We start from the raw sequence: 27,782 nt of genomic DNA, 5'->3' as shown, positions 1-27,782 counted from the left end.
CGAAGCCTGCACTGGTGGCAGCTTTTGGTCTGTTGTGCCAGCGTGGCTTGTGCTGGACACGATGCCGGCTACACAGCAGGGGAACAGCTGGCGGTGCTGAACCCCACTGACACAATGGTGGGTGTTTTTCTCTGTGTAGCCAGCACTTCCGGGCCCCAACTGGCGTAGTTAGAGCCCAGGGTCTGCAGGAGGAGCAGAGTGTAGGCCGAAGCCTACTTGAACCAATTTCAAAGGTAACCTTTAACCCACCCTCTGGTGTTACAATGTTGAAGAGCCACACCTTGTGCAGCAGTAAAGCTCCACAAGTTAAAGGTTGCTCTTTAAGTTTTGCTCATTGCACACGCAGAATGAAAGACGTACACAATTTAGCCCATTGAACAGTAGTTCAGTTCTGTATTGGAGGCGTGACTTGTCTTTTTAAGGAGACGCAGCACAGGTGCACATAAATAACGCCTTGGTGCTGGGCGCAGCCTCCTGAGCGTTGTTATTTGCTGTACAGGAGTCTGCGCTATTGTGATCCCTTGGCCATGCGCTGTGAGCGCTGCCTGTCTTCTCACCTCATTTCATGTTGGCAGGTGCGGTTAGCAATGGCCATGAATCCCAGACCCGCAGTGTGTTTTCAAAAAATCACACTGCGTGGCTGTGATTCGTGGCCTTGTGCAGTAAATATGTTTGCCGCTCACACATGTCCTTACACCTGCTTCAGACTGGGCGGCCTCAGCTGATCCCTTATCGCCTACCACGGGCATGAGGCCGCACAGTCTGAAGAAGGCGGAAGGAGATGAGTTAAGACAGGCGAACATATGCACTGCACATGCCCATCAATCACACCCTCGCAGCCAAAATATATGACACAACGAGGGGGTTGTGTCGGGCAGGGCGGACGCACAGGCACAGGCAGCCAACCAATGATGTCAGAAGACGAGCAGCGCTAACAAGGGGGGTGCTGCGTGTCATTATAAAGGAAAGTCACACCTCAGGGACAGTGGAATGGTCTCAATGAGACACATTTTGTACGTGTTGAGTTCCACGTTGGCAAGGAGGAAAAGTCAGCCATCTTGTACAAATGCAGCATTACTGCAGTACAAGGTAGCTGTTATACATAGAAACACCTTGGGGTGGGTGGCAGGGTGCCTTTAATTTCAGTTCATGTGCCTGCGTGGCGTTTGCAGGTCACGTTGCCGGCTACACAGCAGGGGAACAGCTGGCAGTGCTGAACCTCACTAACACATTGGCTGGTGTTTTTCTCTGTGCAGCTAGCAGTTCCGGGCAAAAACTGGCGGTGTTAGAGCCCAGGGTCAGCAGGAGGAGGAGAGGAGCAGAGTGTAGGCCGAAGCCTGCACTGGTGGCAGCTTTTGTTCTGTTGTGCCAGCGTGGCTTGTGCTGGACATGTTGCCGACTAAACAGGAGGGGAACAGCTGGCGGTGCTGAACCCCATTGACACATCAGCTAATGTTTTTTCTGTGTAGACAACACTTCCAGGTGGCAACTGACAGTGTTGAAACCCAGGGAATCAAAGAGGAGCAGAGTGTAGGCCGAAGCCTGCAGTGGAGCAAGTTGAAAGGGAACCTTTAACTCCCCCCCCAGGCATTTGTTGCTGAAAGAGCCATCTTGTACAGCAGTAATACTGCACATGGAAAATGGTGGCTCCTAAAATGATGCTCCTTGCAAACGCAGAAGTACACACTCATATAATGTGTCCCTTCACACCGTCAAACCGTCCCGGAAGTGGGACTTTCCTTTGTAATGTGACACAGCACAGCCGTCATTCCAACCCCCCTGGTGCCATGCGCCACCTCCTCAACGTTGTTTGGTTCTGTCACGGAGCCATGCACAGTTAGCAGTGCCCGTCTTCTGACATCATTTAGGTGTCAGGCTGGCAGTGCCTGTGCGTCCAAGCTGCCCGAGATCCAACCTCGCAGTCTCATCTAATGTAATCCCACTGCGAGCCAGGGATCCATGGGCATGCGCAGTGCATATCATCGCCTCTCACTCACCTCCTTCCTGCTTCTTCAGACTGTGCGGCGTCACGGCCGTGGCATGCTATTAGGGATCAGCTGACGCCGCCTAGTCTGAAGAAGCGTGAAGAAGGGGAGTGAGAGGCTAGTATATGCTCTGCGCATTGCCATGGATACCAGGCCCACTGTGGGATCACATTAGACGACACTGCGAGGTGGGATTTCGGGCAGCGTGGACGCACAGGCGCAGCCAGGATGACAACAAATGATGTCAGAGGACGGGCAGCGCAAACTGTGCATGGCCAAGGGATAACATAACAGCGCAGGGTCCATGACGGAATCAAACAACGCTAAGGAGGCAGCGCACGGTGCCAAGGGGGTAGCAATGACGGCTGTGCTGCGTCACATTACAAAGGAAAGTCCCACCTCCGGGACGGTTGGACGGTGTGAGGGGACACATTACATGAGTGTGTAGTTCAGCGTTTGCAAGGAGCATAATTTCAAGAGCGACCTTTTCCTTGTGCAGTATTAGTGCTGCACAAGGTGGCTCTTTCAGTAACAAACGCCTAGGGGGGGATGACAGGTCCCCTTACATTTTAGTTGTGCCAGCGTGGCGGTCGCATGACACGTTGTCAGATACACAGCTGGGGATCAGCTGACGTTACTGAACCCCAATAACAGAGGAGCGACTGTTGACTGTGCACACAGCACTTCCAGGCACCAACTGGCGGTGTTAGAGCCCAGGGACAGCAGGAGGAGCAGATTGGAGGTATTGCCGCACACACAGCTGGGGATCAGCTGACGTTACTGAACCCCAATAACAGAGGAGCGACTGTTGACTGTGCACACAGCACTTCCAGGCACCAACTGGCGGTGTTAGAGCCCAGGGACAGCAGGAGGAGCAGAGGAACAGAGTGTAGGCCGAAGCCTGATTGGAGCAAGTTGAAAGGGAACCTTTAACCCCCCCCCAAGACGTTTGGAGCTGAAAGAGCCTTTTTGTGCAGCACTAAGGATGCAAAAGGAAAAGGTTGCTCTTTTAATTATGCTCCTTGCAAACACAGGAGTAAACACTAAAAATGTGTCCCCTTATACCGTAAAACCGTCCCGGAGGTGGGAATTTCCTTCGTAATGGGACGCAGCACAGCTGTCATTCCTATCCCCTTGGTGCCGTGCGCTGCCTCCTCAGCGTTGTTTTAAGCTGTCACGGAGCCTGCGCTGTTCTGTTATCCCTTGGCCATGCCCAATTAGCGCTGCCTGTCTTCTGAAATAATTTGGTGTCAGGCTGTCAGTGCCTGTGCGTCCACGCTGCTCCAGATCTCACCTCGCAGTGTCATCTAATGTAATCCCACTGCGGGCCTTGGATCCATGGGCATGCACAGTGCATATCCTCGACTCTCACTACCCTCCTTCCCTCTTCTTCAGACTGTGCGGCGTCACGGCCGTGGCATGCTATTAGGGATCAGCTGACGGCGTACAGTCTAAAGAAGGTGGAGGGAGATGGGCGAGAGCCCGAGGTGAAGATATGCACTGCGCATGCCCATGGATCCCAGGCTCGCAGTGTGATTCAATCAGAAGACACTGCGAGGCGGGTTCTCGGGCAGCGCGGGCGCACAGATGTCAGAAGACAGGCAGCGCAAACTGGCCATGGCCAAGGGATAACAGAACAGCGCAGGCTCCGTGACAGCTTAAAACAACGCTGAGGAGGCAGCGCATGGCACCAAGGGGGTAGGAATGACGGCTGTGCTGCGTCACATTATGAAGGAAAGTTCCAGCTCCGGGACGGTATAACGGTATCAGTGAACACATTTTATAAGTGTTAAGTTCTGCGTGTGCAAGGAGATAAAATAAAAGAGCTACCTTTTCCTTGTGCAACATTACTGCTGCACAAGATGGCTCTTTCAGTAACAAACGCCGAGGGGGGGGGGACAGGTTCCCTTACATTTAGGTTGTTGTGCCAGCGTGGCGGTCGCAGGACACATTGCCGGCTACACAGCTGGGGATCAGCTGACGTTACTGAAACCCAATAACACTGGGTCGTGTGTTTAGACTGTGCAGCCTGCACTTCTGAGCCGCAACTGGCGGTGTTGGAGCCCAGGAATAGCAGTTCAGGTGGTAGAAAGATGAACACATCAGGAGACCTGGATGACACCCAATTACTTAATCAGGCAGAGGAGTGGCAAATTCCTGCGAGATCCAGGCCTGGTTCATTTTCAGGAAAGTAAGCCGGTCAACGTTATCGGAGGATAGTCGCATGCGACGGTCTGTTAGTACACCACCTGCGGCACTAAAGACACGTTCCGATAAGACACTAGCCGCAGGGCAAGCCAGCACCTCCAATGCATACTGGCTTAGCTCTGGCCATGTATCCAGCTTAGAGACCCAAAACTTGAACGGGGATGAGCCGTCTGGGAGTACACTAAGAGGGCAAGCCATGTAGTCTGTCACCATCTGACGGAACCGTTGCCTCCTGCTGACTGGAGCCGCCGGTGATGGTGTAGACATTTGGGGCGGGCACACAAAAGTTTTCCACAATTGTGCCATACTTGGCTTGCCTTGGGCAGAGGCACTGCTTCTGCTCCCTCTTTGTGCATAGCCTCCTCCTCCACTGCCTCGACGCACTGAGGTGACTCCTCATCCTCCACATCTTCCACATCATCCCTTATCCCTTGCAGGGTTTCTTGAAGCAAGCAGATAAGGGGGACAGTCATGCTGACTAGTGCATCATCTGCACTTGCCATCCGCGTGGAATAATCAAAAGGATGCAAAACCTGGCAGACGTCCTTCATAGTGGCCCACTCTGTGGTTGTGAAGTCTGAGCGGCGCTGACTGCGACTTTTTTGCGCCTGATGCAGCTGGTACTCCATTACTGCTTGCTGCTGCTCACACAACCGCTCCAACATATGTAACGTGGAATTCCACCTGGTAGGTAGGTCACATATGATGCGATGTTCAGGAAGGCGAAACCGACGCTGCAGAGCAGCAATGCGGGATCTTGCCAAGCTGGAACGCCGCAAGTGAGCACACTCTAGGCGGGCCTTGTGCAGAAGTGCATCAAGATCCGGATAGTCCCTCAGAAAACTCTGCACAACCAAATTGAGCACATGTGCCAGACATCGGATGTGAGTGAGGTTGCCAAGGCCTAAAGCTGCCACCAGATTTCGGCCATTGTCACACACTACCATGCCTGGCTGGAGATTCGCTGGCACAAACCACACATCGCTCTCCTGCTTTAGGGCATTCCAGAGCTCCTGCGCTGTGTGGCTTCGATTCCCCAAAGAAACTAATTTCAAGACTGCCTGCTGACGTTTGGCCACGGCTGTGTTCATGTCAGTCGTAACAGGTAAACGTTCACGGGTCCATGTGGAGGTGGACTGTGACGGATCCTGCAGCAAGAAATCTGAGGAACTGGTGTAAGAGGAGGAGTCAATGCGTACAGACTGGATTCCTGCAATCCTTGGAGTGGGCAGGACACGTCCTGCGCCACTCGCACGGTCTGTACCCGGCTCAACAACATTAACCCAATGGGCAGTGACGGAAAGATATCGCCCCTGTCCATGTTGACTGGTCCACGCATCGGTGGTGAGGTGGACCTTGCTACTGACGGCGTTCAGTAGCGCATGTTTGATTTGTCCCTCCACATGCTTGTGCAGGGCAGGGACAGCTTGCCTGCTGAAGTAAAAGTGGCTGGGCACCTGGTACTGTGGGACTGCCAATGCCATCAAGTCTCGGAAGCTGTCAGTCTCCACCAGCCTGAATGAGAGCATTTCCAGGGACAGAAGTTTGGCAATGCCTGCATTCAGAGCCTGTGCTCGGGGGTGGTTTGCCGAGAATGCCCGCCTTTTCTCCCATGCCTGTACTACCGATGGCTGTAGACTAGGCTGGGAGTGTGAGGATGACTGGGAACGTGGTGCTGTGGGTGGAATTACACTAGGTCTCTGGCCAACAGTGCCAGAGGTTCTTCTATGGCGATCCAAGGAGGAAGCCGAACCAGCTGTGCGTGAGCTGGAGGAAGAAGCAACACGAGCTGAAGAGGTGGTAGCTGCCGCTGTTGGTTGGCCTAGATCTTCAGTGTGTTTTTGGAACTCCACCGCGTGCCTGGTCCGCACATGTTTCCACATATTTGTGGTATTGAGGTTGCTGACACTTTTACCTCTTTTTACTTTCTGATGACACAGCTTGCATTTGACAAAACAAATGTCATCTGCAACTGTGTCAAAAAAGGACCAGGCACTGCAAGTCTTGGGAGCGCCCTTTTTGGCTTTTGAAAGAGACAGGCTCCTAACTGGTGCAAAAGTGGAGGCTACAGGCTCCGCAGTCTTCCCCCTCCCTCTCCCTCTTTGGCCCGTTAGGGGAATCTCTTCCTCTGAGCTGCTCCCACCACCTTCCTGTTCCTCACGCCACGATGGGTCAAGGACCTCATCATCTCCACTACCCTCTGCCACCAACTGCTCCTCCTGGGTAGTCTCGGCAGCACAGTACGCACCAGAAAGCGGCACCTGAGTTTCATCATCAGATGCGTACTGCGCTGTGGTCACCACAGGCACTGACCCACCTGCCTCTTCAGAGTCAGAGAGACAAAGCTGTTGGGCATCACTGCACACTGCCTCTTCTTCCATTTCTCCAATACTGCTTGGCTGGCCCCCTGCTTCCAAGCCAAGAGATTCAGAGAACAGAAGTAGAGACGGCTCCTGTCCTGAGCTCTCTGACTGCCTGGCCAATTTGGCAGGTGGTGAAGAGACAGATGGCTGCTCTCCAGTGGTCTGTGCCTGAGAGGATGTGGCACTAATTGAAGTCGATGCGTTAGCTGCCATCCATCCGACAACGGCTTCAATTTGATCTTCACGCAGCAGCGGTGCACGGCGCTCTCCGACAAAGCTGCGCATGAAGGACTGTTCCCTGCTGAAACTGGGTGATGGTGAGTCACCAGTGCCCGCAGCAGGCACAGAATCACCACGTCCTCTCCCTGCTCCTCTCCCTGCTCCACGCCCACGCCCACGCCCCTTATCCCTGCCCTCTTCATCTCGGTTGACAGATAAAGATAAGCAGAAAAGTACAAAGGCCTTAGTGTGCTTATTCCTGAAATGCTCCTCCTAACAGGTGTAAGAAACACTAATGTTGTAAAGTGTGGACTAGACTTTATTATTGATAAAATGTGGCCTACACAAGTGTTCAGTGGTTTTGGTGAACTTTACTTTTTTTTTTTAGGGCAGATCGGGCTACAGAGCGAGTTTAACTCACACGGAGACCGTGCAGACAGCCGTAAACGGCGCTGCAAGGCCCAAAAACCCTCCTCTAGGTTATCCTATCTAGTGTTTTTCCACTATTTAGCTGGAGACGGGTGGAAAGACACTAATAGGAATTTTTTAATAATTTTTAAACAGGCTGCACTAGTTGAAAAAAAGGACTAGTTATTTAACGGTATGAGGCAGTGACAAACCCTGAGCTGAATACAACGGGCTGTCGCTGCACACAGACTACAGGGCGAGCTGCGCTCACACGGAGACCGTGCAGACAGCCGTAAACGGCGCTGCAAGGCCCAAAAACCCTCCTCTAGGTTATCCTATCTAGTGTTTTTCCACTATTTGGCTGGAGACGGGTGGAAAGACACTAATAGGAAATTTTAGAAAAAATGTGTAGCAGGCTGCACTACGAGCAAAAAAGGACAATGGATAGAACTGTGTGAGGCAGTGTGAACCCCCCCTGAGCTGAATACAACCTGGTATATGGCTGCACACACACACACTGAGAGAGACCTTGCAGAACGCTGTTAAAACAGCGCTGCAAGGCAAGAGCATGGTGAACTGAACAGTGAACACAGCGTTTGCTAAATTAGCCTTGGAAAAGCAAAATAAAGCAATTAGCTATCTCAACTGGCCCTCAGTTAGAACACAGTGTCCTGTCCCTAACTGAAATCACAGCAGAGTGAGCGCAAAATGGCAGCAGCGTTTTTTATAGTGCAGAGTGACATCATTTCAGCAGCCAATCACAGCCTTGCCAGTACTTACATGCCCACCATGCTAAACAGGATGTGCCCACACTTCCATTCATTCCTCATTGGCTGCTGCGTTCAGTTTGAATTATGGGAACTTCCGATTCCGGTATCCGATACGCGGGAAGTATCGGAATTCGGTATCGGAATTCCAATACCGCAAGTATCGGCCGATACCCGATACTTGCGGTATCGGAATGCTCAACACTAGTAATAAAGCAAAAATACCGTAGGGGACACCTCACAAACACCAAATCACATATGTGCTAATACAGAGGTAGGATGTGTCTACAGTCACAGCGGGTGGTAAATAAAGTAGTCAAAATATACTGCCTCCATTTGATCAATATCTAAAGTGCCTAGCTAAATACAATAGCAACATGTGACGGGGATAAAATAGGTGACGACAAGAACCTGGAGATAATCAATACAAATATATCATTACATTTATGATTAACAGTCTAAATGATGCATCATAGAACACAGTGGCTCATGGGCTATATGATATACCTTGTAAAATCCCAAAATATGCTAACAAGTCTCCATATAACATAATATAAACACCTTATCCCACAGCAAGCGGTATGACACCACCCTGTGGTAAAAACTCATTACGTTGTGAAGATGCTGGTGCTCGTGGTGTCCCCTCACCCAGACCCACGTTTCGCCTCCTGCTTCTTCCTGGGGCATCATTATTAGTGAGAATGGATCATTATCTACTGATCTATATGTCAAACCGACGGATAAAAACAGTCTATTGCTTTTCACCAGTTGTCACCCTCATCATATTAAAAGGGCTTTTCCCTTCTCCCAATTTCAGAGAATAAACCGCATTGTATCTAACCGTTCTCAACGCTCTCTTAGACTGAATGATAGGGCCTGCAAATTTCGCAATCGAGGTTATCCAGATACTCTCCTTCATTATTCACTAGATATTTCACCTCCCAAGGCCCCACGTTACAACACACGGAGGATGGCCTTTGTGAGTACACACCATCCTTTTATGCAATTATACACAAATATTGGCCACTACTCGGGTTATCATACCCGAATATTTCGGAATTTCTTACTCCTCCACTTATGTGTCACAAGAAACCGCCCAATTTACGTAACCTGCTTGTTTCTGCTGATGTTGGTAGCTCTAAACATGAAATGAGACAAACTTTGTTTGGTTCCGCACGAAAGGGAACATTTCCCTGCTTACATTGCCTCCAATGTTCTAACATCATTAAAGGGGACACATTCACTCATCCAAGATCTGGCAAGCGGTTTTCCATTTGCAACTATTATTGTTGTGATTCCACTTATGTCATTTATCTCATTAAGTGTCCTTGCGGTCTCTGATATGTTGCCAAGACCACCCAACATATCCGAGACCGCATATCACAGCATAAATCAACTATTCGGTGCAAAAGAACAATGTTGACCATTCCAGCTCATTTCATTTTACATAATCATAATATCTTACAGCTTCGCTACCAGGTTATCGATAGTATACCGATAGCAAGAAGAGGAGGCAATAGAACATTAAAATTGAAGGAGAAAGAAGCCTATTGGATTCATACTCTCCAAACTCTAGAACCCAATGGCTTAAATAGGGAATGAGTTGTTCTATTGATATTTTCCTTTTAATTGGGACCCTTAGGTACTCTTGTATATTATAGTACATTGTCTTTTGTGCTATTGTATGTATATCATTTATTATTATACAGATGGGCACTCACATCGTAATTTATATTGTCATACTTTCCAGCATTAAGTTATATGATATATTACCTTCTTTAAATATATTGTTATGATATTAATTATATCCTTTTGTCTCTTTTTATCTTATAGACATAGTCCGTGGGATCTTCACATATGTGGTGTATGCCATTTTTCTACAGGTTTGTGGGTCCTGTCCTTCTCTCTTTATTTTTCTGTAGTCCTATCTTGGAGTGTCTTTTTGTAGCGGATTTATATATAATTCCCCCCTTTTTTGTCCGGGTTTTTGCTATTTTTACAACACCTGTTTCAGCTAGTTTGTCTAGCGCTACTGCCCCATTTCCGTCCGCCTAATCGCTATTGCGCATGCGCGTTCTGGTGGACTGGCACGTGCACAATGGCTCGGTCGGCCGGTTTTCCCTTCTTCCAGTCTTGACCCTCCTTCCGGTTGTCGCACAGCGTTCCCACTATAAAAAGATGCTGGGCTTGATACACGTCACACCTTCTCCTATGGCGGCTGGATCTTGGACCCCGCGTTTCTCTTGGCACTAGGTAACTTCTCCCTCTCTCCCACTCTCATGGCGGTACTTTTATGGTTGTTTTGGTTCCTCTATTTCTTTTGTCACTCATTTGCACATATTTCTCTTTATCGTTTCAGTTTTCCCCCCTTCTTTTGTACCTCCATACAGGTATTGTCTCAGATTTCTTATTACTTAATGGATCCACTTTGAACTGTTATAGATGTTCTAGTATAAAGTTTATTCTACTTGCTGTCTGTATTGTTGCTGGATGGTCATAAGAGGCTATCACAAGACTACTATATGTTGAATACTGTTTTTTCCTTATTGGTCTCTTCCTATATTGATGATGAGGTGGCCTTCTGTATTTTCACACATGTGTATATATTATTATGTACAATGTATCGCTTTGAGTTCTTATATGCATATATACATAGTAACATAGTAACATAGTTAGTAAGGCCGAAAAAAGACATTTGTCCATCCAGTTCAGCCTATATTCCATCATAATAAATCCCCAGATCTACGTCCTTCTAAAGAACCTAATAATTGTATGATACAATATTGTTCTGCTCCAGGAAGACATCCAGGCCTCTCATGAACCCCTCGACTGAGTTCGCCATCACCACCTCCTCAGGCAAGCAATTCCAGATTCTCACTGCCCTAACAGTAAAGAATCCTCTTCTATGTTGGTGGAAAAACCTTCTCTCCTCCAGACGCAAAGAATGCCCCCTTGTGCCCGTCACCTTCCTTGGTATAAACAGATCCTCAGCGAGATATTTGTATTGTCCCCTTATATACTTATACATGGTTATTAGATCGCCCCTCAGTCGTCTTTTTTCTAGACTAAATAATCCTAATTTCGCTAATCTATCTGGGTATTGTAGTTCTCCCATCCCCTTTATTAATTTTGTTGCCCTCCTTTGTACTCTGTCTAGTTCCATTATATCCTTCCTGAGCACCGGTGCCCAAAACTGGACACAGTACTCCATGTGCGGTCTAACTAGGGATTTGTACAGAGGCAGTATAATACTCTCATCATGTGTATCCAGACCTCTTTTAATGCACCCCATGATCCTGTTTGCCTTGGCAGCTGCTGCCTGGCACTGGCTGCTCCAGGTAAGTTTATCATTAACTAGGATCCCCAAGTCCTTCTCCCTGTCAGATTTACCCAGTGGTTTCCCATTCAGTGTGTAATGGTGATATTGATTCCTTCTTCCCATGTATATAACCTTACATTTATCATTGTTAAACCTCATCTGCCACCTTTCAGCCCAAGTTTCCAACTTATCCAGATCCATCTGTAGCAGAATACTATCTTCTCTTGTATTAACTGCTTTACATAGTTTTGTATCATCTGCAAATATCGATATTTTATTATATATTTTTTTCTTTTTGGATTCCCCTCTGAAATAGTAGGACCAGCATAGTTATACTGATACTGGATGTATTTTTGATTATGTTTGATATGTTTGATATGATATAAAGCGCTGCGGAATATGTTGGCGCTATATAAATAAAATTATTATTAAATTATTATTATTATATTGATTGTGTTCTTCTGATCATTATAATTTTGTAGATTATCGCCTTGACAAAGGCCAATCACGGCCGAAACGTTGGCATACTGTATGTCTGGTCTGCTACAATAAAGAAATTTATCTATCAACGTATTGACTTTGATGTCCTCAGATTGATCTTTTTCAATCTTCCTGGGGCATGTCAGGGTGAGGGGCAGCCATGCTTTTATATGAGCTTATATTTTGTTAATGTTATTCCAGCCACAAATTGAGCCCTACCCTTGAGAAACAATTACCACCTAAGCTAATTTTTGTAATGCTGGAGGTATTTTTCTGATGCTGAAGCCATCATCTGGACTGCATGTGAGACCCCCTGTGGTGAAGGTTGCATTAGTTCACTATCCCCATTCACAAAATGCGACTAGTAGCTAGAAGAACAATGACTTTAGGCAAAAAACAAACAGATAGATGCCGCGCTAGCAAATGTGGAAAACAATATCACTTATGGGTTATAGCACACGATAACCGACTAAAAGCAATAAACAAAGACAGAAAGCAAACAGACAAAACTCCCCGTGGATTCACGTCAGTGGAACCCCCTGACCCAGAAACAGATACTCCCCCCACCACTATAGTACCGCACCAGCAGCACAGTCTATCCTGCAATGAGTTAAGTGCCAATATCTCTAACTTACCAATGGTATGACTGACACAGCTAAGTGCGGGTCCGCGTTGCATGAGGGTAGATGTGCCTCTGTCCAATGTAAACCGCCAAGGGTTCCGGCGTGGTGCGCGTCAGATGACGCTATGCAGCGTACCTCAGGGATGCCCCGGCCAGTAGCATTCCCCGGATACCGCACACAAAAACAACAATGGCCGATAGAATTTTTGTCACAACAGTTTCTGGATAAAGGCTACCCGAAACATTTAGTGGATCAAGCAAGACGTGATATGGAGCATATATCAAGAGATGAGCTAGTACATCCCGGAAGAATAATTAACACTCATGAAAACAACATTAGGGAACAAATTAATAAACTTCCACTCATATCTCAATTCCATACAGGCCACAAACAGTTTAGGAGAATAATAGCCAAACATTGGGCAGTATTACAAGGGGATAAAATAGTGGGAGAATATTTGCCCAGTGCCCCAAGATTCATCTATAAAAAAAGCCCAATCTTTAGGCCATATCATAGCTCCAACTACTAAACTAGCAATCACTGATGGGAACAAGAAATCCAAGACCTCTGTACCACCGAATGCGGGTTTTGCACCTTGTGGAAGCTGTTTTAGTTGTATTAACACTAATTTCAAGAAAGTATTGCAGACTTCATTTAAAGATGCCACTGGAAAAAAGGAATTTATGATTAAGGATAGGATTTCTTGTTTCTCTAAAGGGGTCATTTATGTGATCCGATGCCCGTGTGATAAATTGTATGTAGGGCGTACCAAAAGGAGCCTCATGACCCGACTGAAAGAGCACATGAAGAATATTCAGAAAGGTCACGTTGGACATCCCCTATCCCGGCATTTTTTAATTAAACATAATAAATCCACTAAGGGAATATCCTTTGCTGGCATTCAACGTGTCCATCAGAATCCTAGGGGTGGTGACTACATTAGGAGCATGTCTAGGGTGGAAACACAATGGATATTCACGTTGGACAGCCTGGCCCCGAAGGGTTTGAATCGTGAGGTGGAAATATTTGCCTTTTAGTGGACTGTTAACCAGATGGAATAATGGAAAATAGGGTATCGGGGTGACGCCAGTAGATATTACTGGTAGCCTCACACAATGGCTAATAACATAGACTCTAAGAGAAGGTTCCTCCTTAGATGGGATTTTTTATATATATTGTGGGACATTTTAATATATGGTATTTTTAATGTAGTGTATTTATTGTAGTATATTTATTACTCAGGTACCACTGAGAGTTTTTTAATTGGTTTTATGTATGTTAGTGTCACTGCAATAATTTTAAATACGCTTTAATGTGGTTTTTTAGATATTTTGTGTTTATTAATAAAGTTATATATATAAAAAAAAAAAAAAAAAAAGGTAATCTGGTTTTTTTTGGTCATGCAGCATATAGGGGTAGTCATTCGTAGCCCATATTAATACAGGCAAAGGGGTTCAAATATACTGTGCCATATGCTGTGGGTATAACATTGGTGTGGCTGTTTCTATGAAAGCCGGTAAACCTGGGGTTAAGAAGGGGGCTGTGCGCAGTAATGGCCAGACAATATATAAGATGGGGTGAGCTGGGGGAGCGGTAACCCTGAGGAAGAAGAGCGCTGCTCTTTGAAACGCGTTGGTTTAAACCCTCTCCCCTCCCTTTTTTGAGCAATCCAGCGCTCCTTACTGCAGGTGACGTCACTAGGTAGGAGGAGCCTATCTGCCATTGTTGTTTTTGTGTGCGGTATCCGGGGAATGCTACCGGCCGGGGCATCCCTGAGGTACGCTGCATAGCGTCATCTGACGCACACCACGCCGGAACCCTTGGCGGTTTACATTGGACAGAGGCACATCTACCCTCACGCAACGCGGACCCGCACTTAGCTGTGTCAGTCATACCATTGGTAAGTTAGAGATATTGGCACTTAACTCATTGCAGGATAGACTGTGCTGCTGGTGCGGTACTATAGTGGTGGGGGGAGTATCTGTTTCTGGGTCAGGGGGTTCCACTGACGTGAATCCACGGGGAGTTTTGTCTGTTTGCTTTCTGTCTTTGTTTATTGCTTTTAGTCGGTTATCGTGTGCTATAACCCATAAGTGATATTGTTTTCCACATTTGCTAGCGCGGCATCTATCTGTTTGTTTTTTGGTTTATATTGTTACACAGGGGGGCACTACCCTGACTGATGCCAGCAGCTGCAATATCACTAGGCAGTTTCTCTGGGTGAGTGCCAGTGTTTATAATATAGTAAAATGACTTTAGGCACCTGAGACACTAATGAAAGTAACAGAATGATTCCTGTACGTGATTGCCAATCTTGTGTCTGGTCTTATGTATGCATAAGATCCAGCCCGCAAGCTTTCCTATGCTAAGGGTACCGTCACACAGTGCAATTTTGATCGCTACGACAGCACGATTCATGACGTTCGAGCGATATAGTTATGATATCGCAGTGTCTGACACGCTCCTGCGATCAGGGACCCCGCTGAGAATCGTACGTCGTAGCAGATCGTTTGAAACTTTCTTTCGTCATCTAGTGTCCCGCTGTGGTGGCATGATCGCATGGTGTAACATATATCGTATGCGATGTGCGCATAGTAACCAACGGCTTCTACATCGCACATACGTCATGAAATTATCGCTCCAGCGTCGTACATTGCAAAGTGTGACAGCAGTCTATGACGCTGGAGCGATATTGTTACGATACTGGAGCGTCACGGATCGTACCGTCGTAGCGATCAAAATGCCACTGTGTGACGGTACCCTTACTGTCACTGAATGATAGCATTGATTTCTGAAGCTGAACAATTTGCTGGTGAAATTAGTGCACTTAAAATGAAAAGCAGGCAAATCTCTAATAATACACAGAACGCACATCTCTAATAAAACACAATAAGATTGACATATCGGTGCTCCTTGCTGGAAAAAGTCTGCATCCCGTAGAGCCGTGGAGTCTACTCTAATAATCCTTAGTCTATGTCCACCTCCTCACACAGACGTTTTTAAAAATAAGGTTCAATACTGTAAATATTAAGTATATTGAGACTTTGAAAAAACTTTAAAAACTTGTCAATAAAAGTTTTCAATTTCATGAAATGCTTATAAATGTACTTCAGTAATCACAGAGACATCCCACTAAAGAAATCTAAAACCACTGAAGCAGAAAACTTTGTGAAAATCAAAATTTGTGTCAGCCTCAAAAATTTCGACCATGACCACTATAATAGATTGTGGATAAAATTTGCAAAGCCATTGAGGTGTTGAAACCCGTATAAAATGACCCAACTTTGGAAATTACATCCTTGAATGAATTAATATTAGCATGTAGGGAGTACATTAGCAATATAAAAGCCTCACAGAATTTTAGAACATTTGGGAGTGAAATGAAAAAAAATATTTTTACCACTTAAATTTTATTGTAGCTGCATTTTTTTTAAACAATGGGTTATTGAAGAAGATGGAGTCCTGAGTTTGTTATTCAATTTCTCTAGAAAGCGACAATATCGCATATTTCTTTAGAAACTGCTGTTTGGACACAAAACATTTGTGTTTTGTAGCACAGATTTTTCTAAAACAGTTTGTGGAAGCCATCTGCAGAGCCCTTACAGTGGCATAATTTAAAAAAATGAAAAAAATTATGTTGGAAATTAAACCTCTTAGGAAATTCATCTAAAGGTGCAGTGGGTACTTTGGCGTCAGAGGTGTTTAACAGAAAACTAACTCTAATCCATACATGCATACTCCACCAGTGCACAAGAGTTTACTATATTTTATGCCCATCTAAAAAGACAGGCACTACTGAGAAGGAGCACAAATAGAGTACATTTTAAATCTATTTTTCTTATTGTAGTGAATGGTTCACTCTTAATCCCATTTTTTTAGAGATTCAGATGGAAGCACCCAACAGAAGAAATCAACGCACTACTAAAAGCAGTGTGCACCTAGCCTTTCTCCCAAAAATCCCCAAATCCCCCTCTTATATCACACAATGTTGATAATATGGATACAGCATACCTGGCGAAAAAGGAAAAAGTCTCTTTAATTTCAGTAAAGCAATGGCAGTGAAAAATCAGATAGCTGTAACATTCCAGCACCACGATAGAACAAAATGCATTGAAGTGGTGTTTCTAATCTAAGTTCCCTGCCCCTACTCTCATACTTACCCGCAGCCATCTTCACCTTCTATAGCTGCTGCTCCAATCGATTTTCAGCAGTTTGTGACCTGCCATTTGCTCCAGGATTTGAGTTCACTTTTCAATGCAAGTCTATAAGAGCTTCATTCTGGCTCTTATATACTTGCACTGGAAACTTGTGAACGTTACTTCTGACTTCCTGACAGTTAGAAGTTCCAGTCACGAGATGGTGCTGCTGATGAAAGGTAAAGATGCTGGTAGGTAAGTTTGAGACTAGGGGCAGGGACCTCAGATTTGAAGCACCACTGTAGTGTTGAAAAAAAAATCCCACTGAAGTTTTGTTATAAATAATAGAAGAATAAACCAGATTGTGAATTACTAATTCAAATTACATAAAAAACAGCAATAGAAATAACCACTTTTCTAGATCACTTTTCTATCCCAAATCAAAGTCCTAAGATTAACAAACAACCTCAAACAGAAATCATAATGAATAAACAGCAACATTTTATCTGTTGATCTCAATAGATTGAGAGTGTAATTCTAGAAAGGTATAAAAGAAGTTTAGAGAAGGTTTGGAGACGGAATATAGCATTTATTAAAATAATAGCAAAAAGTAAGGTGATCACCTTTATAGAACCACTTATAGGTTGGTGTCCCTGATTAATGTAGATGCTGAGCTTGATCTTCTCCCATTTCCACTTCACCCTCCATTATCTTTCTGGGGAGAAGAACATCTGTGCCGATGCTCTCTCCCTCTCCGTAGTGTAATCACTAGAGGAGGAGGAGCTTCGGCTAATTGTCCCTTCGGAGAGACTGAGGACCGTGGCCTCGGTTACGCTAGAGTCTGTTCCCCTGGGCAAGACTTTTGTGCCATCTAATTTGTGACCAGAGGTCCCCGCTTGGGCTCACTTGTCCAGGGTGGGTGGACATTTTGGGACCAAGAGGACATCTGAGCTTCTGGCGAGGACGAACTGGTGGATGCATATGGCCCGTGACGTCGGAGAATATATTTGAGCGTGTTTCTCCTGCACCAAGAATAAGTCTCCACGACAATGGCCTCCTGAGTTACTTTATCCTTTGCCGGTGGCGGACAGGCCCTGGGAAATGGTCGGGATGGACTTCATGGTGGGCTTACCCAAGTCGCATAGCTGCACCATTATTTGGGTAATCGCTGACCATTTTTCCAAAAGAGTGCATTTGGTGCCTTTTCCACGGCTACCTTCTGCACGGGCCTTGTCATTGTCAGTGACCGGGGTCCCCAATTTGTGTCTCGGTTCTGGAGAGAGCTTTGTCGTCTACTGAGCATCAAGCTGAATCTCTTTTCAGCATACCATCCTGGGACGAATGGGTTGGTAGAGGGGGCCAACCAGACCCTGGTCACATACCTGTGACATTTTGTTTCAGCCAGGCAGGATGACTGGGCATCCTTGCTATTATGGGCGGAGTTTGCATTAAACAACGCTGTAGCCGACTCCACTGGGCAGATTCCATTCCTCCTTAACTATGGTCAGCATCAACGGGTTCCTGTGCCCATGCCTGTGTCTTCCATCAACTCCAGGGTGGCAGACTGGGCTGTGGAGGCACGTGACATTTGGGACCTCACACAGGATGCCATCCGGGCCTCCAAGGAGAGAATGAGGGTCTCCGCCGATGCACATTGGTGCCCCGCCCCGACCTTTGCTCCTGGTGACTTAGTGTGGCTCTCCGACCATAATATCAGGCTACAAGTTGAGTCCACTAAGTTTGCGCCTCGCTACTTAGGTCCCTTCAAGGTCCTGGAACAGGTTAACCCTGTGGTCTACTGTTTGGCTCTTCCTCCATGCCTAGGTATCACCGACAACTTTCATGTGTCCATCGTAAGCCACATGTCCCGGTTTTCCGAGTCATCTGCCGGAACATCGCGTTGGTCCACTGATGAGTACGAGGTTAACGCTATCATGAGGTGTAAGGTGGTACATGGCAAAAAATTCTGTTTGGTGGATTGGAAGGGTCATGGACTGAGGACAGGTCCTGGGAGCCTGTTGAGCACATTTGGGCTCCAAAGCTCATTGCTGCATTTGAGCATAGTGAGGCCCAAGGAGTGGGGGCCCTAGGAGGGAGAGTAATGTTAGGTTTTGAGTTCCCGCCATTGCACAGGGGGAATCTCGAACTACCTCCAATGCAGTATCCCATTCTCCTCGAGCGGCAGTGGAGCCTGCTCAGCAGAGACATCGGTCCCAGCACCTGGCTCAGGCAGATACTGTGCATTTGGTTACTGTGGTCCTTCCAGGCCCAGTCATTGTAACCATCACAGATCAGCGGTGAGCAGGCGCTCCTTGGACTAAGTCCTACTTTTCTTCTGAGCATGCCCAAGGGACGACTTCTCATTGGAGGTCGGGGGTCTCATGCTCAGGTCCTGTGGCAGCTCGTATTGGACCACTAGGAAGGTCCTGGAGAGCTTCAGCTATAAAAGGTTCACATTGGCAGCACAGCCATGCGCTAGTATAAACCTGTAAAAGTGTGTGTGATTGTATGCCTGTTCTGATGATTTCTTCTTAATCATTCCCATTCCTAGAGTTGTTGAATGTTCGCGAATGTTGGAGCTACCTAGCACCTGACAGTGCTATCCTTAGCACAAGAGCACAATCCTTACTTCGCCTAACCAGCAGCGACCGCCAGTGCAGTGCCGTGCACATTTAGAGTGCTTTCCTAACCCTTGTAAGTGTGGTTAGTGGCGTCCGCCGAGCAGCGCTGTTCGCACTCTGTGCAGTAATCTTAATTAGTCCTCACAACCGGTCAGTGTAGGGTGGGAATTCCCACTTGATCTCAGCATCTGACTCAGGGCATCCTCAGGCATGGGCTCAAAAGCCTCCGAGGGTCAGAGCGGGATCAATCACCAGCATAGTGGGGGTCAATTTCAGGGATTCCGCTAGCATCCATCTGCTGCACCCTGTGACTGCTAAAAGGGCACAGCGTTTCCTTAGCTTCCCTGCAACACTGTGAAGCAACAGAATTCGCATCAGTTCATACCGGGTGACGGAACCCGAGTTTAGTCTGGCGTAGTACCACCATATAGTGCCGCCATTACCTAGCAGCAGGTTCCATCTCTGCACGGTGGCCCCTGGGCTGCGAACACACCTTTTATTTGGTGCGTTCCACCAGCCCTAACACCTAGTATGTGAAATCAGAGGCGTGTGCCAGGTTTTATTGCAAACTAGCATGTACAGGATTACTGGGAAAGGACGATGCAAAGCTGGAGTCAGCACAATTGAATAACAGGCTGACCCTTGCATATTTTTCTTACCCTTCATAAAGCTGAAAAACCATAATGTGTATATTTCAAAAAGATGTTTTTAGAACCAAAACACAAGAGGGCAACTATCATGTGCCACTGTCTACCTGGCTACAATCATAGGACACCAATGTAATTTTTTTTCAGCAAAGTACATTCTCTTGATAAGCAACAAGGCACAGGAACAGTATAGTGAAAGTTAGATCTACCGTAAAGTATAGCTACTGGAAGTAAAGATCAAAATCCAAACTTATATAAAAAAAGGCACAAAAATATAAAATATGGAAAGCCCTGCAAAGAAATACAGGTTTTAAGGAAATATTTCAATATTGTATTTTTGTCACTATATAATTCATAAGATACTACTACTACTACTAATAATAATAATAATAATAATAATAATAATAATAATAATAATAATGCAATGTATGCTTATTTGTTTCTTTTGCTTATATAGAGCAAAGAAATCCCAATAATTTCAGGGATCAATGGTTAAATGGCTCGGCTGCAGAACGGGTCTCATTGTTTACTTGTTACTTATTCATTTACAACTTACAGCACATGTTTATCGCAAATATTGGTCCCCTTGGCTTTTCCATCAATAAGTGATATGTTGATAAATATTTCATAGTGAACTGCACAGAAGGACAATTGGACATATTGCTTAGGTTATTACACTATGGGAAAACAAATATTTAAAGGATGATTCGAAAAGCTACAGGAGAAACCTGTAGTTTGTCTTCTTTGTCTGTTGTGACTAGTGCAAAGCTGTTTGTCTCTTTTGTTTGGCACTAGACAAAGAATTATTGTGTAATAATAACAGGTCTTTGAAAAGCATTCAAAATGGATACAAAAACTCTATGATTAAAACTAGTTTTCTGATAGACCAACTATGGTGATACATGTTGAAGTGTCAAATGGATTCTGGTACATGTGCCAAAGATATCTGTTTCCTTGTTTGATTCAAAAACTATGTGGTGTAAAACAACTAAGGAAGTCAACACTTAACACTGCAATATTGCACAAAATAACTAACATAAATCAATAGCTAGAGACATAAGAAATTTATGAACATACAGTTTGTTTTATAAAACTGAACAAATGAAAATAAAAAATGAACAGATATTTGCTAGGTTGTAAACAGTTCAAGTTTTGTCAGGAAAGATATAAATCTTTGTACCATAGAAAAATATTACAATTTGAGAGTCCTCAGTGATTGATACATTTTAACCCCTTTACCCCCCGAAAGTGATTTGCACGTTAATGACCAGGTCAATTTTTACAATTCTCACCACTGTCATTTTAAGAGGTAATACAAGTGATTCTCACTAAATTAGAATATCATCAAAAAGTTAATTTATTTCATTTCTTTAATGCAAAAGTGAAACTCAAATACTATATAAAGTCCTTACAGACAGAGTGATCTATTTCAAGTGTTTATTTCTGTTAATGTTGATGATTATGGCATACAGCCAATGAAAACCCAAATGTCATTATCTCAGTAAATTAAAATACTTTATAACATCAGCTTAAAAATTATTTTAAAATCTGAAATGCTGGCCTACTGAAATATATGCTCAGTAAATGCACTCAATACTTGGTCAGAGCTCCTTTTGCAATTACTGCATCAATGTGGCATGGCATAGAGGTGATCAGCCTGTGGAACTGCTGAGGTGTTATGGAAGTCTAGATTGCTTTGATGTCAGCTTTCAGCTAGACAGCATTGTTGAGTCTGGTGTCTCTCATCTTCCTCTTAACACTAGAAGTCCCAGGAATTTCGACCTCCCCCTGAAGTACTGAAAGAGGGTCAAATGACCCTTAAGGTACCGTCACATTAAGCGATGGTGCAGCGATATAGACAACTATGCCGATCGCTGCAGCGTCGCTGTTTAGTAATTGTGTGGTCGCTGGAGAGCTGTCACACAGACAGCTCTCCAGTGACCAATGATGCCGAAGTCCCCGGGTAACCAGGGTAAACATCGGGTTACTAAGCGCAGGGCCGCGCTTAGTAACCCAATGTTTACACTGGTTACCATTGTAAATGCAAAAAAAAAAACACTACATACTTACATTCCGGTGCCTGTCCTCCCTGCACTGTGTAAGCGCCGGCCGTAAAGCAGAGCGGTGACGTCACCTGTTGTGAATTCTGTGGCTGAATTTACTCCTGTGGTCACAAGTGGTACTGCAGCTTCTGAGCTTCCTTCCTCAGGTGTTCTGGTGAGCTCGTTAACTGCTTCGTTACTTAACTCCACCTGATTCTGCTATCCCTGCTCCTTGTCAATGTTCCAGTGTTGGATCTGAGCTTCTCCTGATTGTTCCTGTGACCTGCTGCTCTGTATAGCTAAGTGCTTTTTTGCTATTTTGTTGCTTTTTTTCTGTCCAGCTTGTCTTTTGTTTTGCTGGTAGCTCTGAGAAGCAAAGGGTGTACCGCCGTGCCGTTAGTTCGGCACGGTGGGTCTTTTTTGCCCCCTTTGCGTGGTTTTTGCTTTAGGGTTTTTTGTAGACTGCAAAGTTCGCTTTACTATCCTCGCTCTGTCTAAGATTATCGGGCCCCACTTTGCTGAATCTATTTCATCCCTACGTTTTGTCTTTTCATCTTACTCACAGTCATTATATGTGGGGGGCTGCCTTTTCCTTTGGGGTATTTCTCTGGGGGCAAGTCAGGCCTATTTTTCTATCTTCAGGCTAGCTAGTTTCTTAGGCTGTGCCGAGTTGCATAGGTAGTTGCTAGGCGCAATCCACAGCCGCTTTTAGTTGTGTTTAGGATAGGATCAGGTGTGTAGTCTACAGAGTTTCCACGTCTCAGAGCTCGTTCTTTTGTTTTTGGGTATTTGTCAGATCACTGTGTGCGCTCTGATCGCTAGGCACACTGTGTCTCTGGATTGCCTTCATTACACCTTTCATTAGCAGACATAACAGTCACCGCTGTGCTCTGCTTTACGGCCGGCGCAGACACAGTGCAGGGAAGCTGATGCCGGGGGACGCGACAGACACCGGAATGTAAGTATGTAGTGTTTTTTTTTTTTTACATTTACAATGGTAACCAGGGTAAATATCGGGTTACTAGGCGCGGCCCTGCACTTAGTAACCCGATGTTTACCCTGGTTACAAGTGAACACATCGCTGGATCAGCATCACACACGCCGATTCAGCGATGTCAGTGGGTGATCCAGCGACTAAATAAAGTTCCAGACTTTCAGCTCCGACCAGCGATGTTACAGCAGGATCCTGATCGCTGCTGCGTGTCAAACACAACAATATCGCTATCCAGGACGCTGCAACGTCACGGATCGCTATCGTTATCGTTCTAAAGTTACTCAGTGTGAAGGTACCTTTAGTCCAAACTGACAACTCTGATGGCTCCAATTAGCATCCTTTCATTTGTAAATGTGGCCATTGCCTGAGGAATCTTCAGGGGGGCAATTATGTTGATCCACCTCAACAAAGGTCTTGAAAGAGAGTGGAAACAAAAGAATGCAATCTGCTCCAGAGTGTGTCTGCCCACCCCCAGTCCCCACCCTATCAAATTTGCATGCAGCCTTTTGTACTGTGGGGGATAAATAGGTGACTGCTATTTTGTTCGCAAGACACACCATTCATCAGGTATTAAAACTGATCCTGAGCAACACCAACCCTTCTGACTCTGATGGAGAAGACATAGTCCTTAAAATGGATTCGGACTCTGAGCTGTCTTCAGGTTAAATTTTTCAAATTACCTATTTTTGTTTCCTGACTATCATTTGAGAGAATTTCAATTCCCTGCGAATCCAGCAGGGAACTTAGAAATTTTCTCAGCCTCCGCATGTTCCCCGCATGCAGGAGAGCGGGGAACGCGGTCCCTAGCAACCCGCTGTGTTTTCTGGTTACCAGCTACACAGTGGGCTGCGGGGAGTGTAATTTGCACCCCTGCATCCCCCCTCCCCAGGGAACGCATCTGGTCATTGGGCGAATGGTTTTACCAATATAATAAAATAAACATGGACAATATATGAAATAAAAAACAAACTTGCTCTATATGTAAATTGCAAAAATTGCAGATTCCACATTTAAAGTTTCCTTGGGGAGAAGCTTTTTTTAGCCAATTGTTCTTTTCCTCTGGTAAGAGGTGATTATGTACCAACAAATCAGCCAAATTTTTTGTTCATTTATATGCAAACCGTGGACAATTAATTCTTATGTTTGATAAATCCCTGTCCCTCTGTGGCACGTGCCAATTTTTTCGAATAGCTGTATAGATCGCCCTGTCCATTGGGCTATGTTTGAAACTAAACATAAATTTCTGACCACCGTTTTCATTAGAACATTGCTATTTCTGTTTTTTCTTTTTACAATTTTTCAGAACATCCATTTGTGACATATTTTTCGCACGACTCTCTGCTTCTCTTAACAGAGGAAAAGGATATCTTCTATTTAGGAAGCATGTCTTCAATTCTGCTATTTGCTTTCTATAGATATCCTCATTATTAATTTTTCGAAGTCTTACCATTTGACTATAGGGAATGCTTTTTTTAGTGTGTATCGGATGTGTGCTATCATAATGCAGCATGTTGTTGGTTGCTGTGGATTTTCTATGTACTTGAGTATTAATTCTATCATCTACGATGTCTATTTTCACGTCCAAAAATTGCAAACTATCTTGTTCGATACAGGATGTTCACTGCATATTCTCGGTATTCACTTCATTCAGATAAGATACAAAATGATCAAATTCCTGTTTGGAACCATCCCAAATGATGAACATGTCATCGACAAATCATAAAGATATACGTATGTGCTTCAAAAAAGGATTCATGATATCAGGTATATATTTTTCCTCAATAACCGCAAGGAACAAATTTGCAAATACACATGCAACCGGCGTACCCATTGTGGTCCATTTTTTTGTAAGTACCACCTATCTATAAACTTGAATGCATTATGGGACAACACAAATTCTAAACCTTCAAGAGTGAAGGAAATACACTCAGAATCTTTATCCGAATTTATTAGAATTTTCTGTATGACCTCTATACCCCTCTTGTGTGGAATTCTAGTATATATAAGTTGACAACATCAATAGATGCTAGGGAAAAATTAGTCTGCCAGCCAATTTCTTTCACGGCCACTAGAAAATCCCCTGACTCTTTTATGAATGAGGGTATTCACAATAATAATGGTTTGGGACTAGGGCTCTGTTTGTGAATCTATCCCAGATATTATGGAACGCCCTGGGGGCTTAGTGATAGGTTTATGTATTTTAGGTATACTATACCAATGTGGAATGTTAGGACATGTAAGGCAATGCAGTTCATCAGTGGTATACATCATATGATAGATAGATAGATAGATAGATAGATAGATAGATAGATAGATAGATAGATAGATAGATAGATAGAGTAAAAAAAGAGAGGCAGCACTGTAATGTTCAAAAGGAGGTTGCAAATCACAGGACTTTTGACAAAATTCTCACAATAATAAATAAAGCATGGCAGTAATGAAAATTCAATTTAACTAGAGCATCAGTGATTTATTTTTCCTTATAATAAAAATGCTATATTTCCACACAGAGCCTTTTCAAGTTTGAAAAAAGTTCCCATGTGGAGCTCATATGTTTCATGTATTTTTGGTGGTTTTCCCACCTACAAAGAATGGAGAGGTCTGTAATTTTTATAGTAGGTACACTTCAACTGTGAGAGATAGAATCTAAAAATAAAAAAAAACAAAGAATCATATTGTATGATTTTTAAATAATTAAATTGCATGAAATACTGTAAGTATATGATCACCTACCAATCAGCAGGAATTCTGGTGTTCACAGACCTGTTAGCTTTTCTTTGAGGCTCCCTCCTACTCTGCACTCATTTTCTGAATTAATTGCACCTGTTTAAACCCGTTACCTGTATAAAAGACACCTCTCTACACACTCAATAAAAAACACTTCAACCTATCCAACATGGCCAAGACCAAAGAGCTGTCTATGGACACCAGCGACAAAATTGTAGAACTGCACAAGGCTGGGGTAGAATATTGGACAATAGGCAATTAGTTTGTTGAGAATGCAACAAATGTTGTCACAATTATTAGAAAATTGAAGAAACACAAGATGACTGTCAATCTTCCTCGGTCAATCTTCCTCGGACTGAGGCTCCATGCAAGATCTTGCCTCATGGCATATGGATAATTTTGAGAATGGTCAAGAATCAGTGCAGAACTACGTGAGAGGACCTGGTCAATGACTTGAAGATTGCTGGGACCACAGTCTCAAACATTACGGTTAGTAACACGCTACGCCGTCATGGATTAAAATCTTGTAGGGCCTGCAATGTCCCCCTGCCCATGCCAGCAGATATCCAGGCCCATTTGAAGTTCGCCATTAACCATCTGGACGATCCAGATGAGGCATGGGAGTAGGTCATATATTCAGATGAGACCAAAATAGAACTTTTTGGTATCAACTCTACTTACCGTGTAGAGAGGAAGAAGAAGGATGAGTGCAACCTCAAGAATACCATCCAAACCATGAAGTATGATGAGAAAACATCATACTTTGAGGGTTTTTTTTGCAAAGATGACAGGCTGACTGCACTGTATTGAAGGGAGAGTGGATGGGGTCATGCATTGCAAGATTTTGGCCAATAACCTTCTTCTCTTAGTAAGAGAATTGAAGATAGGTGATAGCTAGGTCTTCCAGCATGACAATGACCCCAAAACACACAACCAGGGCAACTAAGAAGTTCTATTTTTCTTTTGTATCAATGCATATTTCATTAAATTTATTAAAAAGTAATTGTAAAATCATACAATGTGATTTTCTGGTTTTCATTTTCAGATTCTGACTCTCACAGTTGAAGTGTACCTACAATAAAAAATTACAGACCTCTCCATTATTTATAGATGGTAAAATTTGCAAATCTGCAGTGTGTCAAATATTTAGTTCCCCCACTGTAGATACCGTATATACTCGAGTATAAGCCGACCCGAGTATAAGCCGACCCCCCTAATTTTGCCACAAAAAACTGGGAAAACTTATTGACTCGAGTATAAGCCTAGGGTAGGAAATGCAGCAGCTACAGGTAAATGTCAAAAGTAAAAATATATGCTCCATACCGTTCATTATTGCCCCATAAGATGTTCCATATAAAGCTGTGCCACATATAATGCTGCATACCGTTCATTATTGCCCCATAGATGCTCTGTATAAAGCTGTGCCACATATAATGCTCTGCACCATTCATTATTGCCCCATAGATGCTCCACATAAAGCTGCGCCACATATAATGCTCCATACTGTTCATTATTGCCCCATAGATGCTCCATATAAAGCTGTGCCACATATAATGTTCCATACCGTTCATTATTGCCCCATAGATGCTCCATATAAAGCTGTGCCACATATAATGCTCCATACTGTTCATTATGGCCCCATAGATGCTCCATATAAAGCTGTGCCACATATAATGTTCCATACCATTCATTATTGCCCCATAGATGCTCCATATAAAGCTGTGCCATAGAGTGCTCTGCACCGTTCATTATTGCCCCATAGATGTGCCATAGAAAGCTCTGCCATATAGTGCTCTGCACCGTTCATATTGCCCCATAGATGTGCCATACAAAGCTCTGCCATATAGTGCTCTGCACCGTTCATTATGGTCCCATAGATGTGCCATAGAAAGCTCTGCCATATAGTGCTCTGCACCGTTCATTATTGCCCCATAGATGTGCCATAGAAAGCTCTGCCATAAAGTGCTCTGCACCGTTCATTATTGCCCCATAGATGTGCCATATAAAACTGTGCTACCGGTATATATAATGCTGCGGCTGCTGCAATTAAAAAAAATGCCATACTCACCTCTCTTGCTTGCAGCTCCTCAGCGTCCGGTCCCGGCGTCTCTCCGCACTGACTGTTCAGGCAGAGGGCGGCGCACACTATATGCATCATCGCGCCCTCTGACCTGCACAGTCAGAGCCAGAGGACGGGAAGATGGAGCGGCGCCTGGCGTGTGGAACGTGGACAGGTGAATATG

Source organism: Ranitomeya imitator, chromosome 1 (assembly GCF_032444005.1).
Source record: "Ranitomeya imitator isolate aRanImi1 chromosome 1, aRanImi1.pri, whole genome shotgun sequence".
In the NCBI taxonomy this organism is placed as follows: Eukaryota; Metazoa; Chordata; class Amphibia; order Anura; family Dendrobatidae; genus Ranitomeya; species Ranitomeya imitator.
The sequence above is the reverse complement of the archived record's forward strand: the minus strand, read 5'-3'. Positions refer to the sequence as shown.